Consider the following 16037-nt stretch of genomic DNA (forward strand, 5'->3'; position numbering starts at 1 on the left):
GGGCCCGGAGCCGCCGCCGCCCCCCCGCGCCCCCCCCCGCCCCGCCCGCCCCCGGCGCGGCCGCCGCCCGCGCCCCCTCGGCCGCGCCCCGCGCCCCGCTCTCCTCCTCACGGCATCCGGCGGCGAGGCCCGGGCGGCGGCGGCGGCGCGGCGAGAGGCCCCGGCGCCCGCGGGAACCCGACAGGAGTGAAAGGCCCCGCGCCGGCGGAGCCTCCCCCTCCCCCGTGCCCGCCCGTGTCCCCCGTGCCGAGCCCCGGCCCGGGGGCGGCGGCGGCTGTTGGTGACAGGGGAGTGCGAGGGGCCGCCCGGCCCGCGCCCTCCGAGCGGCGGCGCCCGCCGGGGCCGTTCCCCACCCGCATCTCCCGGTGCGGGGGGATGGCGGGGCCGAAAGGGGAGCGACACCTCCCGCTCCGCCGCCCCCCCGCACCGGGGAGGCGGCCGGAGCCGCCATCTTCCCACCCGAGGCGGTTCCCGGGGGAGAGACGGGAGGGAGGAGGAGGATCCCGGCTCGGGGCCGCGGTGGTGGCGGGGGTAGGGCGGGCGAGCCGCCGGGGCCGCTCCCGCACTGCGGCCTCGCCGCCCCGGGCACAGCGGGTGAGCTTTGCCCCCGCTCCGACGGGGCCTTGAGGGAGAACCGCGTGTGCCGCGGGGCGAGCGGGAAGGGGCGAGCGCCGGGGGGACTCGCCTGGAGCCTTCCAGGCCGCCGGGCCGGGGCCGATGAGGGGCTGGGACCCTCCGGAGTAGCAGGCGGTGCCAATCCCTGGCCCATGGCTCCGGGCACGGAGCTGACTTTCCACGCGAGCCGTGTCCTGAGCAGGTGAATTGCCGGCGGGCCGGGGGTGCGCCCAGGCTGCACGGAAGTACCTGCGGGAGCACGGGCGCTGCGTTGCCCCCAGGATTTAGTTGTTTTTGGGCCTTGTAACTGCTTCAGCGAAGTTGTTTTCACTCTCGGTTTCAGTTTGTCCAGGTGCTCAAAATTACTACGTAGCTTTGTCCACAGTTTAAACAGATGTTCACTTGCCAAACAATGTTTGTTGTATGAGATTCCTGTGTTGCAGATAAGTATAATTATTTTTATTCTGCAGGTAAGCGAATTGAGGCAAAGTGGTTAAGACTTGCCTGTGGCCACAGAGAGAGCGAGCTGCTTTCAAAACCACTGTTTAAACTTGAGTCACTGTTGGGGTAAAACCTTGAGAATTCTGGCTTCCGATTCTACGTCTTGTCTCTGGCCTAGTTTTGTTGGCCTCTGAATCCTTAGTAAAATTGGAGAAGGCATCTTTGTTAAGTACTGCCTCAAGGATTGTTATTGTAAGTCTGACTTGTGGTTAAAGTTTCATGTCAAACTTATCTGGGTTTTACAGACTGGATAAATTCTCAAAGGTCAAAGCATGTTGTATTTTTTTTTCAACTTGCTGGGATTTCACAACTCTTGGGTTTTGATTCTGGTCTGGTAACTATTTATCAGTTGAACTTTCACTTCTCCCTGATGATTTGTAAGCATTTCTTCAAGTCAATTCTCAAGATATGAAACAATCAGTTTAATCATTCTAGCTATTAGAACAACACTGATATTCTTATTTTTTAAATTATTTTTTTGTAGGAAGTGAAAGAGAGGTGAAAACTAGGCTGAGGCCTGATAATACACATACAAAAAGCAGTATATACTTTATGCATAATGTCTACAGAAAAATTAATTCTTCTAGATGTGTCGTCATTTATGTGTGTATGCTCTTTATATAGAAGCCGCAATTACTCCTACGTTTTATCGGTCTTACATTTTGGGGAAAAAATAATCTTTATTCGAGTGGAGGTAGAAGTTTTGCTTAAATTAATTATTTGAAAACATTTGATCTCTTGTTCCTTGATAAACAGTTGTATTTAATCAGGTCCTTAAGTACACACAGTGTTCTGGGTTAGATTGAATTGTTTACTTTGTAATTTTTTCCGGGTTTTTTTTACCCATTTATACATAAAAACTGTAAGGGAATAAAGGTGTCAGTACAAGTGTGTGCTGCCTTGGTTGCTTTTTGTGGATGGCTTTAGTGCCAATATACACATAGAAAGTACAAATGACTGATACGTATTTTTTATATATATTGCTTAGATAAGGGGCTGTATCTTAAATCTGTTTCATTACAGAGCAAAATAGAAGATCCGGAACTGGAGGCAGTTCTGGGGGCTTGGGGATTTTGTTTGCGGGTGTCTTTGAGACATACAGAAACCATGTAGATAATTTCTGATGATGATGTTTTATTTCAATTAAAGTGAAATTAAATCTTGGTTTATTTACTGAACTGCAGAGTCAATACAGTCAGGTTTGTCTAATCTACATGTTCTGTACTGATCTGTTGCTGCGTCCCTTATAAAGTCTCATATCTTGCAGTGGCTTTGACTTTAAATCAGTTGAGAGCTTAATTGGCATGGTAATATAAACTCTTTGTTAAATATTTATTACGTTACCTCACAAAATGCACATGCTAGACACGGAAAAGGCATGCTTGTGACCATAGTGCATGACAAATCTAAAGTGACAGCTTAAAGGTAGCAAAAAAGGAGTTACAAAAAACAAAGTAATTAGGTGTAGATGTGTTCCATCAGTTTGATTTTTTTTTTTTTAAACTAGGTGGCTTTTACGACCTTCAGTGCTATTAATGTTTAATTTCATCATGTCTGTATATATTCATCAGGCATTCACATTCTCGTAAATTACCAGGTAAGGCACACAAATAAGAGCATAAAGCACTTGACTTGCCTTCTCTTGTGCCCGTGTTGGAAGGAGCAGGTTTTGCAAAGGCCACAGCTTTATTGATACTGAAGAAGAGCACTCTTGCCTTGGAGGTGTGAAGGTGGCTGTGGAGGTAGCTCATGAATGCAGTGTCAGGAGGGCTGTTGCTGGCAGAAAGAGGTGAAATAAGCAAAGAAATGTATTCTTTAGTCTGGAGAATATTGAGCTTTCGGAGTGTGATTTGTGTCTGTGTGCATGTACACACACATGTGAGAAACTGTTACATGATATAACACATAAGTGTGGTTTCTTTGTTCCAGGCATTTACTAGCAAAACGACATTTTTGGACAACGGGTTTGTCTAAGTCTTAGACATAACTGTAGAAAATAATTTCAGGCTGCATTTTTTTTTCCTGCATGTAATCAGTGATACTCAGCTAACAGGAATATTGGAAGACTCGTGCATTTGCATTCAGAATGGGCACACAGGTATGAGTAGGACGGACAGGATGTTGCAAAACAGGATGTTGTAAGGAAGAAAATTAACCCTCTCCCTTGCAGTTTTGAAAGAGGCAATGATGTATGGAGAGCTGTGTAGAAGATAAGAATAAAAGCTACTCTTGTAGTAAAGGCCCTGGAAAGGTGTTTGAGCAATGTTGTTCTGAAAGCAAGGCATGCATGTACTGAAATTAATATTCTGATTTTCGTCCATATACAAGACGTAGATGGGTGGATTTCACCACAGAAACCAGTAATTGGATTAGGGAGGGGAAAGTGATGTAAAACTTAAAACCAACACTATTTCAAAGTTGGTGATCCCTCAAAAAAAGAGAAGACACACGCGCAAACCCTCTTCTCCTGAACTGATAATGTGCTTTGTCAAAGGCACCAGTTCTAACTGTACTTGCATTTTCAAACTAATGCTTTGGGAAAGCTCTGTTTTCTTTTCCTGTGCATTAACTCCTCTGCTAAACTCAAGGCAGGCTAGTGTATCATAACAGTCAAACACAAAAATTGCACTCTGAAGCAACTTCTCTGAATATAAATCTGAGTGATATTTCACCTGGTCAAATGGTACTATAAGCACTGGATAATTGAAGAAGACTTGTTTCTATTTCAACAATCTGTTTCTTTCTCTTTAAGCATATAATGACTTTGTCTAATGGTAAAAATGTGTCTACAGCCAATAAGTTTGAAGAACTTGTTAAAAGCAGGAGACCAGCAGTTGATTTCTCTTCCACCCATTCATCTACTCAAGTTCCATAAAAGTATTGTAAGATAGGAACAATTTCTGTTAATTGGTTCCCAGCTGGTGGTACTTAAATTTTGGTGATGTGATGGAGCCAAGGATTTATGAAATCATTGGTCTTTCACATCTGTGTGGTTAGCTGTTCCATACCCTTTCCAAAGGGGAGTGCCCCTCTTTCGGAAGCAGGTGCTATGGAGCCATACCTGCAGACAACAAAGGTACTTTGGAGTGCTTAAATTAGGTGTGACTATAATACAGTGTAAATGTGCGATGAGGATAGCCATGACAGTGTTCATTCTGTGATGTGTGCTGCTGCAGGTATTTTGTGTCTGGGTATGTGTTTCAGGAACAGCAATTAACTCCAAAATTGGAAGTCTGACAGGGGTTACTAATATGTGACTAGCTGCTTGGCCTAGAACATTGCCGGGAATTGGGGAAGCGCTGTTTTGACACCCTGATGAATCACCAATTTCTTTGAGTCTTAATCTTTTCAAATTCTCTCGTTTACCATGGAGGGCTGGGCTATGCATATTCTGGATCCTGTCAGTCCAGCTCCTTAATGGGTAGTTGAATGATGTAATACAAAAGGAATCAGTTGTTCATAAGCTGAATGGATTGCCACCTCTGCGCTTCCAGCAGCTCTGTTGTTACTCTCGTAAGGCTGTTGGCATTTAAGGAGCTGGTGTCCCGGAGAGCACATCCTACAGTAGAGGTTTATTCTGGATTGCCTCTATGGCCATGTAGAGTTCAGTGTACCTGTATTTAAGGTAGTGGTAGGTGTGCACAGCTTTGAGTTCAGGACTGTTGCACATATAGATGAAAATACGGATGCCTATAGAAACATATAGACATCTGTCTATTGTGGTAGACTGTGGTGAATTGGACACAATTGCTTTATCTGTTAGGGATTCTTTTCTAAAATGCCAATATCGCTTTCATTATTGAAAACAGCAAGCACTGGCAATACAGACTTCGGAAATTACACCTTCAGATGCTATCAGAATTTCACATGGAATATGTTCAGGAATACACTGAGTTTTCAGTGTGACAAACATACATTTTATCTAAAGCTTGTTCTGGGCTTTTTGTAAGTCTAAATAATTATTTTTCTTTTAGATTTCTTCCGGGTTTTTGCACAAGTATCTAAACAAAATTTTCCCTGTGGATGGGTTAATTCTCTCTCAGCCTCATGTTGGCCCTTCCCTCCTGACTTCTGGAAGTAAGCAACAATGGTGAATACTTCATTGGTACTATTCATAAGGCAGACTTCCATCTGTCTTGTTAGTGGAATTGCAAACTTACTTAAAACATTGTAGATTTCTGTTAATCTGTTAAATCTACAGTGTTAAAAACACCATCAATTTCTGTTAATCTGTTTGTCAGTGTTTCTCAGCAAATCTAATGTTCTACAGTCTGTTTTCAAGTAAAGTATTTTATAATTACACGATGCCAGTGATCTGACAGGGAAACCCGAGAAACAAAATATTAGTTAAATAGCAACTATGTTGAGAAAAAAAATAATTTCATAAATCTCATTTGGCAGAAGCTTAATGAAAGGTTTGAAAGCTTTACAGTGATGTCTCTTGGCAGCTTTATGGTTTTGTTTTCGGTCACTGTTGGTATCCATATGTGTATTTTCACAGGTTGTGATGCTGTCACAGGTTGCCCCACAAAAGAGTCTGACTCTGTTGTTCAAACAAGGAACTGATGAATCAACAGGCCAATGTCCAAAGTAGTTTGCTTTTCCATACCTTAATGCTGAGGCTTTATGCTCTAATGTTTGGATGTGTCCTCCTGGTTTCTGATTCTTGTTCTAGGAATTAAAGCGTGGAGCAAAAGTGAAGAATGTACTGGGCCATGGTTACTTTAAGTGCTGAGCTACCTCTGTGTGCAGAATTTGCAGTCTTATCTCGGAGTTTCGTTCCCATTCAATGTTGTTGCTGCCTGACAGATAGGGACAGAAAATGGTCACCATGTTGCTGTTTAAAGCAGCAAGGCAAACAATTTGGTCAGAATATCATTGTCTACACTGGCATGTCTCCAGGACTGTGTCCCTGCTCACATTTAAAGCTTCTTGTCCAATTCTTTGTAATAAATGTCCAAAAAATTATGCTATAAAGAAGGGGAGGGACTCTTTTTAATGAACATATGTTGCAGCTTAGCTTATAGTCTATTTTTTATTATTATAATTTTCTTAGTTAGCATTGTGTATTATAACTGCCTGGATTCAAGGAATAAGTGTAATTTTTAGAAGGGTTTGTGCCCAGTTATTTTGATTTGCAAGGAAGGATTATTGTTTTTAAATCCAAGATAAAATATTGGCAGTCCATCCTTTAACTGTGAGTCAAAACCTGAATTACCAGTAGTTTTGATTACAGTGATACTCTAGGAAGGTGGGGTGCTCTAACTGTGAACAAATGTGCACCCAGGAGATGATAGTCTTTCATACAGTGTTTTAAAAACGAAGCAAGAGTTGCTTCTGGTTTCGGTGAAGCTTGTAATGGAGGATGCTAGCCTTTATTAATAGAGGAAGTAATATTAAAATGACTGGATTATTGGGGTTAAGTTCTATTTTTGGCTAAGAGGTTAATGAAATAATCATTGTCAAAAACATTAGCTTCCTTTTCTTTTACAAAAAGAAAAAATGCTTAAAGTTGAATGATGCTTCTTCTGTAAGTAGTTAAATTTCACTTTAAATTTTGTCCTGAACATGTTTCAAAACTTAAACTAGCATTTTAGGTCAATTAATGCTTTTCAAGTCATCTGAAAAAAAAAAAAAACAACCAAAAAACCAAAACCCTAAACCCCAGAGCTTGAGAGGAGTTCATTCCAGGTGGTTTGTTTTGCATCTGTTTGTTGAAATAGTCTTTGCATTGTCAAGGATTGCTGTATACATTCGTGTTGGGACAAAAATTGTCCCAACTTTTTGCTTATCACTGGCATTATCAGCATCTATTTGGTTAGATATGTGTCTCACTTGGACTTCATGTAGGTATAGATCCTTTTCTCTCTTAGTTTCCTCAGGCCTGTTGTGTGGAAGATACATTCCAGGAGGACTGTAATGGTTGTCCCATTGGTTTGCATCAGATCTTTTCCAGAATTCTAGTTCGGTGTGCATTAAAATTTGAGATCCATGGTGTTAGATTTCTTCTTCCCTGAACTAAGAGTTTATTGTATGGTCCCAGAATGTCATGATAAAGAGCTTGGCAAATAGGCTTTGAAGCTATGTATGTGTCTTAAATAGTAATTCAAAGTACTAAAAATATTAAGTGTCCTGAAAATTTCAAATGCAGCTTTTGACCTCTTGCTTAAGTGCAAAACTGATTGAAGACTTGAAACATGGAATCCAAGTAACAGCAATATTCTAAGATAAGACTATTAAGATCTATTAAAGAAGGTCAGACTTCTAACCTCACCCTTGGAATTTCACTAAACGTTAACCCTATAACTTCAAGTGATGTTTTTAATCTTGTCTTTCATCATAAAATACTGCATCTGCTTCTACCAGCTTCAGAATTTTTCTGAGGAAGATGATGGTCATAAAATCCTGCCCATCAGAGCTGGGTTAGTTGTTTCCTTTACCTTTTCCAAGTGTTCTGCCTAGAGTCACAGGCAGGCTGAGTGCCTCAGCCGCTCTCTGGTGAGCAGTGTAGCGAAGAATGCGGAAAACTTAGAGCTGGTATTGGTAAATCGTGAGGAGGAACATTCAGCAATTGAAACAAGGAAGTTTGTTGTTCCCCGCATTGCCAAACTGACACTCTTGATGCACAGCATTTAACTTGTTCCCTCTAAGCAAGTGCTAAACCTCCTGGAACCTCGTCATGTGTTGCAGCATTTGAAGATTCAGTGTTTCTTTGAAGAACTGGGAAAACCCATCAGTTGCTGCCTCTTGGCTTTAAATACTTGAAGCAACTAGTAAAATACTGTAGAACTGTCAGTTGTTCTGTTAAACAAACAGAATTTATGAAATGACAGGTCCACCTAAAGTGAGCCTGACATGCTGAGATGCTGGTATGTTAGCCAGCAAAGTTCAGTGTCTTTGTAGTTTTCACTTCAAGTCAGGAATCAGTTTGTCTTAGACCGAAGCTTTCTCATAGTGAAAGTGCAACAATCTCTGTAAACTTCACTGCTCTATGTGAGCTCTTAGTATGCTTAATTGTTGCTTCCTTCAGCAGAGGAATAGGAAAATTAATCTCATACTTCCCTTCAATAGCTACTTTAAAGAAAAGCAAACACAAAAAAAACCAAACCAAAACAAAAAAACCCCAAACCAACAAAACCCACCTCATTGTTTAAGTGAGAGCAGGCCAGTTACATGGGGAAGGAAGGGAAACAAAGAAAATACATTATTATGCAAGGTATTATCTTTGCATAATAATTCCTCATGTGCATGAATTCAGAGAAGGTAGGGCAGGATGAGACAGATTTAGTGTCCAGAGTGCCAAACTAACTTACCTGCTGGAAATAAGATGTGTGTCAAAATAAAGAACTATAGTTCATAGAAAAAAATATTGGAGAAGTCTTCTATGTGGCTTTTTCTGATAGACATGTTAATCTCTTGTGTTGTCTTGTTTAGCTACGGGAAAGAGCAATACAGGCCTATTTTGAGAGTTCAAAAGTTTAAGCTACCATGTAGTGTTCTGTAAATGACTATTTGAAAATAGTACAGGAATGAGCAGTATTTTGTGAAATCTAGTCATTAGTGCTAACACGTATTTGCTCCTGCATTATCTACTCCAGGGCAAGCTTGAATTTTCTTTCCAATTCAATTTACTGTTTCTAATCAATTGCTCTTCTGCATTCTTTGTGTACAGAAGTGTTGTCCAGTTTTTGGCCCAAGTCACATTAGTGCAGACAAGCAACATGGATGATGATAGTTGATTTATGTGAGGTTTTGAGTTTGATGTTGCTAAAATTTTGAAACATTTTTGTGATGTTTTCCATCTTTTTTTTCCTCTCATTTAACATTTGCATGAAATGACAAAATTAACTTCTGCATCAGTGAACACTATTTGATATTAAATATTGGTATTACATTAAAAGCCTGGAACAGTCTCTCAGCTAATTTATTGGCTTAAAGATCTCTGAAATTATTGAAAACCTTTGACTTTCAGAGAAAATGAAATTATCCTATCAAAGATCACCCCAAAGCATCTAGAATTAATATTTGTGTAGAAAGTAAACAATTTTAGCAGTTAAATTCATGCATATTAGTAAAAATACCAAGACTTTGTGTTGCCTCAGCTGTGACTTGAGTTTGCAGATCAGAATCCTACTGCACTGGACAGTGCAAGCGTAGGCTGTTGCCTTGTACCTTAGTGTAACAGGTAAATGCAGGTGGATGGGAGTGCTACAAGAAATAATTGTGAGCAGTGGGTTGGTATAATATATGATGCCGATGTTCTGATGAAAACCTAATCAGTTATTAAAATATATTAATTAAAGAAAAAAATCTTGCAGAAGGAGGGAGCTTTCAACACATCCTGCAGTTTCTCTTAACCCATGTTAGGCGTAAATATTAGGGGGTTTATATACTTAGTCATTATTTAGGCTGGCTGGTTTTAGAAGATTATATGAAAAATTAGTCTGCCTCTATGATTAGGCTCATTTAACAAATGTATTTCAAATGTAGTTTGGAAGCAGAGGCAGATATGAAGTACTGTGCAGAGTGTGGGGTCCAACTCCAAGCTTGTCATTCTGTAGCTACTTTAAAGCATTGTTTGCCCTGTATTTAGACTTAATTAGTTTTCAGATTATTTCAGTGCAGAAGAGCAGTGGCTTGCACTGGCCTGTCCTTCACTCTTTCATTCAGTACTGGCCATGTGCAATATGCTGGGGTTTCTGTTTTAAAGGTCCTGCAGATATGGTACTGTACCTTTCCTTTTTTGATTTTGGGTTGTTGTTTTTTGGGAGTTTTTTAATTGGTGTTGGAACTACCTGTCATGCTTTGTAACAGCAGCAGCAGAGTGATGTGGACTTAAGCTGTTCGGTTCCACTCAGAACTGAAGTACATGATTTGCAGTGCTCTGCTCCTCTGGTTTCCTAGAGCAGGACAGGATTAATGCCATCAGGTGTTCAGCTTGAGTCCTCTCTCTTCTCCTGCTCTTCTGGTGGTCACAGAAGTAAAGTGCATGTGCAGGTAACAACTACTGTGTAGTTCTCTGTTTAACTGGCGAAGGGGGTGTTCAAATTTACTCAAATTCTGTTCTTGCTGGTGATGTTTTCTGTCCTGGAAAAGTAAGAAGTTGTGCCAGAGCTGGGAGGTAGGAAGTCAAATGCTTAAAAATATGAGGGAGGGCAAGTGATGGAGCATTTTAGTAGAAAATCATTATACTTAGAGGTATATCTACTTGAGTAACAAATTCCTAATCTCTTTCCTGAGAAAGTTAGAAGACCATTTTCATTTAATGTGAGATGTTTTTTGCTTTTTGTAGGCCTTGGTAATGAATGTAGAATGTGTGATTCTACATTCATCTTATCAAGAGAGAACAGGGTTGTGGAGAATTACAATCATAATTAGTTTATATTAAGTTAGCATTTCACTTTTCAGAATTGTCATGATTTGGCTGAGCTGCTAACAATTTAACTCTGCCATTTGAGGGGCTTCTTAGAAAATCAGAGAGTCAAGAGATGAATTTTAATTAAGTGTGGTACTTTTGAAATCAGCATCTGATAAATACCTTATCTAACATGATAGTTATAATAGAAATTAAATACATATCTTTATGAATAACCTGCAGGGTGTGTGCTGTTAGTCCAGTTACAGTGAAGAAAACAAGCTTGTGGCTTTGTGATGGATGTGCAGCATGAAGCAACTCCTGTTAATTAATGAGTTGGGTTTCTTAATGTAATGTGCTTCAGCCTGCAGTCAGGAGAGTGCTGCTTCAGACTTGGAAACTGAGAACAAGCCATAAGCAAACTGGAAGCTGCTCATGACACAATCACTCTTGTCTTCAAGGCACATTCCTCCCAGTGGTTTATGCATGCTTGGTAGGCACTTCTAGTGTTCTTAAATGGTAAGATTTTTGTTAGGTTGTATACCATTAAACATCTGGTTTATTGCATTGCTGAAGAGGATGTGATCCACAGGATTCTTGGTCCATCTCTGGAGTGATGTTTGAGTGCACATCAGACAGCAACTGCCTGTGAAGCTTCTTGGCATGCAGGAGGGCTGCAGAAATTATGTGAGAGACCATAAGACCATGCATTTAAAACATAGTGCACAAAAGTCTAGATATAAAAATGATAATCATAACTTTTTGTTGGTGGAGGTCATCCTGTTGTCTTCTGTGCACTGTTGACATCATCTTGTTTGAGATGGTGAGTAACACTGTAACTTTACCTTCCTCCCATTTTTCTTGCTCTTCACTGGAAGAGCTTTTTCGTATGTCTCTGTGCAGAGTCCTTATCATTTACCAGTATCAGGTTTCTTTGGTATTTTATCACCTTTGTTTAGTAACTTGCTGCTTGGCATCTTTTAGACAGCTAATTATTGTAATGATCTGGATTTGCAGACTTGCAGAGTAATCAGTTCTGGTGTGCTCTTCATTGCATAGGTTTCTGTGTGAATGAGAATGCTCAGGAAATGATGAGAGTAGTGAATTGCTTGGGAAGCCTCACACAGAAATGTTTCATAGATTTTTAAATAAAGAAAAGCAGCATTCCTTTTAAATAGGAAGATTTACTATTTCAGCCTTTCTTAAAGGGAAAAGGGATAATTAATAGAATTGCAGAACAATTTTGGAGGCTGTCAACATTATAAAAAACAGAAGGGATTAATAAAGAAACAACTTATGAAGTAGATGCAGCAGCAGCACTAAATGATTTGTGCTTGTGTTTTCTATTGAAGAGTGTTAAAGTACAGTATTAAGGTTTAGGTTCTTCTGACTCAGTATTTCTTGCTAAGACCTGGTTGCCTTGTGCATTTTGAAGTGCCTTGAGTCTGCCAAGTGTTCTGTTGCAGGCTTGCCCCCAGTGCTTATGTCCATGTTCCTCTTCAGGAACCCAGCAGTTGCATTACTCTGGAGTGTGCTGGGGCAAGAGTAATTTTCTTGGCAGGAAGGAAAACTGAAACAAATCCAATGGTACTTCCCTGGGGTTTTTTGAAATCTAACTTTCCAGCCACTATGCTGGCACATACTCTGGATGCTTGTACATTTTGAAACCTTCGTCCGACAGACTTGCATAAATCGCTGGGTCTAAACACTAAGCTCCAGAGGTGAATTTTCAACTTTTTCCCCAACTGTTTAGCTAATCAGCAGTTAAACAAATGGAGAACCTTGTGATGATTTTTAATAGTAATGCGTTCAAGACTTCTGTAGACACATGCTGTGACTAAACATTTATGTCGTGTCAGCTTTTTAATTGCTGTTGTGCAATAGAGATTTTACAAATGATGTAGGCACAGTGATTATTGCGGAGATCACCACAAACAGATATGCTTTTGGTGTTGTTAGTTTTCTCATTTGCAGCTATTTAATCTGCTGTGGTAATGGAACTTATTCACAGTATATTTTATTTTAAATAATGCCATCCTTTGAAAGTTAGATTGCTTGTCAAATCTGCTCTGTAAAAAAAGTGATTTCCTGTTTTGAAGGGAAAGATGGAAACCCCTGAGTTCTGTCAAAAGTTTTCTCTGTGAGCGTGATAGAGCTTGGATGACATTATCCATCTACAGAATGGTAGCATGTGGCCCATGCAGCAGGGTGAGGGGTTAACTCTAACAGCTGAGATCTTTTTTGAAAGTGTTCTCAAACAACCACATGATGGAATTTGAAAGTTTCTATCAGTGCTTGTGACACTAAGAGGGAAACTTCCAGCCATTCAGGATTAGGGCTTTTCCAGTTTTTCTTGAGGATGATGTCTGTGTAAGCTTAAATATTATATCCTGTATCTGAGTTGGCGCCTTTACTGGGACTGAGAACTTAAGTCTTGACATACTGTGTATGCTTTGGCTATTCACAGTGCTGTTGAAACTAATAAAGAAAAGTTAAACTTCGTTTAAAGAGGAGCTGATGTATTAAATTTGTAGCATATTTTTGGAAAAGGCATCTCTTATTTCTCATATAAATGTCTATGTGATGTCTTCAGCAGGTGCTAAAACCTTTCAGAGTCCAGGTCAGTGATAGCTCTGTTTACCTCTGGTGTGATGCTGTGATCCTCATGGGTACGCAAGTGTGTTGTAGGTGGTGAGAAACTATGTTCTCTCTCACAGTATAAAGAGGATTTGGCTTGCATCTGGATGTTTGCTATGAGGCTCAAGTTAAGCAATGCACCTCTGTTTGGAAAACATTTTAAGCTTTCTCATGTTACTCGAGTGTATTTCTGTATTAGCCTTGTAAAAACTTAATCTGTGTTTAAAGTTTCTAAAATGTTTGCTAGGAAGAATTCTGCACAAAGCCAAACTCAAATCTATTTTTGTTTGTACTTGCTGGAAGAGCAGTGAAAAGTTCTTTTATTCTGGTAAGCTTTTTTTGTTTTATGATGTTGCTGTTTGCAGGGTGAAAGTTAGTTGTCAGCACTTGCATTTATAAATCTCTTTTTAAGGGCTGATTACTTTGGGCTGAAAGTTGGCAGGCAAGATCTCAGCCCTAGAGCATTGTTTAGGGTTTTGCATGTTTTTAAATAACAGATCTATGTGACTGATTTGGTTGAGAGAACGCATGCTGCTTCTCCGACTGTAGTAACTCTAGACAGTGAAACAGACTGCAGAAAAGCACACTTTGAATATGAATTAGAAAAATTAGAGATCTACTAAATGAAAGCAAGAGGATTGTAGGCTACACTGCAGGGAAGTTTTTAGGGAGGTCAGCATGAGCAGTAGGGCTTTCACTGTGTAACAGTCAAGGAGATAGATGTCTTTTCCAAACTATTTGCAAGGTTGTGGTGCATGCAGATGCAGTGTGTTTATAAATACCTTCAGACAGTTGCACATTAACTCTGCCCATACAAAGATACCTAAACCTAACCTTTACACTGCTAAAATGCAGGTAAAGGTTAGTCTGTTGTTAGCACCACACTAATTAATACACACTTGTGGCTTTTGGATGAGAGCAGTCCCAGCTCTGCTTGGCTTGGTACCCAGGCAAGAGTGATCATGTGGTTGTGTGCACTTATCTGTATAGTCATCCAGTGGGCCATTGCTGGTTTGTAGCTGGTGTTTTCTGAAATGACAGAATTCTTATAACTAGATGGTTTTGAAAATACTTGACAAGTAAAGAACCATGCTGTCAACTTTAAAAAAACCAAAACACTAAAACCACCCCCAGAAAAACCTCAAACAAAAAAGAAAATGTAAAAATCAGCCCCTCCCCTCCCCCCAGAAAACCCATATCTTTCTTTTTGTGAAGGTGGTTGTGGATGTTGCGGAGTGAAACCAGTAGGCTGAAATACCCTGTTGCTTGACCAGATGGTCTCAGTCCCTCCTGAAAATATTCTTGTAACTTCTCAGGTTAAACACTCACCAGGTGTCCACAGGGACAGATCTGTACAAGTGAAGGGTGTCTGCCCCCATTGCCCTCAAGCTAATGAGAAAATGAATAATGAGGCACTCTTGCCCTTGCTGTTGCAATTACTAGATTTGCGGATGGAGCAGTGTATTACAGTTTTGGGGAATGCAAGGGAAAGCAAGCATCATTGAATATTGTGCCGTATCTAAAGAAAAATGTTTTTACCTGTACTTTAATCTTCTCTGTCTTGCCTATTTACAAACCAAGATTGGACTATTTTAGGTAAATCTCAATAAAATCTAGGCAGTTTATCTTGGGATAGGTAGTTGTCTAAATAAGTATTTGAGAATCTGTAGTAGAGTCAAGAACAGAGTTACACTCAAGTTGCTGAACTGATTACTCTATGATGCCAAGCCAGGGTACAATAATTTACTATATGCATTTGTAGAACTGAAATTAATGAGTGCTTCTAAATCAGTGAAAGCCTAGCACATGTTGCCCAGAGAAGTGGTAGATGCACCTTCCGTGGAAACATTCAAGGTCAGGTTGGATAAGACTCTGAGCAATCTGATCTAGTTGAAGATGTCCCTGCTTCTTGCAGGGGAGTTGGACTAAATGACCTTCAAAAGGCCCATTTCAACTAAAAAACTGCTCTGTGATTCTGTGATGAAAAAATTGTCATTTGACTGTGATAGCTCAGTGTTCTGCTGTAGGTAGTACTATATCCCAGACGGGTATGCCAACTTGCATTTTTCTCTTGAATGTCTCCTGCTTATTGCTGCGACATTTATTTATGCAAAGACACATTGAACTGCTGACTGGTAAACCTTATCTTTCAAAGCCATGGACAAGTTAACTCTTCAGTTGGATGATAATTTTTATTGCTGCATTAAAATGCTCCATTTAACTTGTCACTAATTCAGCTGATAAACTCTTTCAAACAGTGAATCTGTACCTGTGTTTCTAGAATTACCAGCTATTGATTGTGGTTTTTATAAATAAGCTTTTATATGAATATATATATCAATGCTAATGAAAAACATGCTAAAACATTTCCTATGGAGAGCTTTTAACTTTCCATGACTTTTATTAGTTTTCTGTTTCTGAAGTATCACTGCCTTTTTCTACAGCCCTTGTATTTGCTGACATGATAGTCATGGGAGTCTGCAGTCACGTACATTTTGTTCTCTAGGAATCCAGTAAGTGACAGCTCTACAGTAGAAAAGGTGGCATTAACTTTCCAGAACAGCCCTGCATGTGAAGGCATTATGAAGTATCTCACAACTGATGGAGTTTTGCAGCTGAGCACTGACATCCTGCAGACTTGTAGCAGTGGGATCTATTAAGTGAAGAAAATTGCAACAGAAGCTCCCTCCTTCTGTGTTTGGCATTTTTCTGTATGACTTGCCCATTTGCAGAAAGGCAAAGGCTGATCACTGTTAAAAATTATGGGATTTGGGAAGCAGGTTTTATCCTCTTCAAACAAATTACTTTATCGCTGTTTGGAGTGTCATTTTGAGCCTTGGTGATCAAAATTCAACTTAAATACATGGGTTTGACATTGTCATTACTAAAAATAATTTGTTTACAAGGTGAGTGGTATTAATATGGTGTG

At 40.3% G+C, this 16037-nt stretch overlaps 1 protein-coding gene across 2 annotated transcripts in view; it reads left to right on the plus strand.

The window, feature by feature from the left end:
- Window positions 1–205: 205 nt before the first annotated feature.
- Window positions 206–16037, plus strand: part of LARP4B (La ribonucleoprotein 4B) — a 56527-nt gene continuing 40695 nt past the window's right edge. Inside the window, exon 1 of one of the 2 annotated variants that reach the window (XM_088052998.1) lies at window positions 206–283. The gene's annotated coding sequence lies outside the window, so the exon portion shown is untranslated. Of the gene's footprint in view, window positions 284–1236; window positions 1309–16037 lie in introns of those variants that run through there. The other variant, XM_014257417.2, reaches the window with a different exon arrangement.

The sequence above is a fragment of the Pseudopodoces humilis genome, chromosome 1, assembly GCF_049639895.1.
Source record: "Pseudopodoces humilis isolate 2021_Gansu_Grassland_sample_001 chromosome 1, ASM4963989v1, whole genome shotgun sequence".
Classification (NCBI taxonomy): domain Eukaryota; kingdom Metazoa; phylum Chordata; class Aves; order Passeriformes; family Paridae; genus Pseudopodoces; species Pseudopodoces humilis.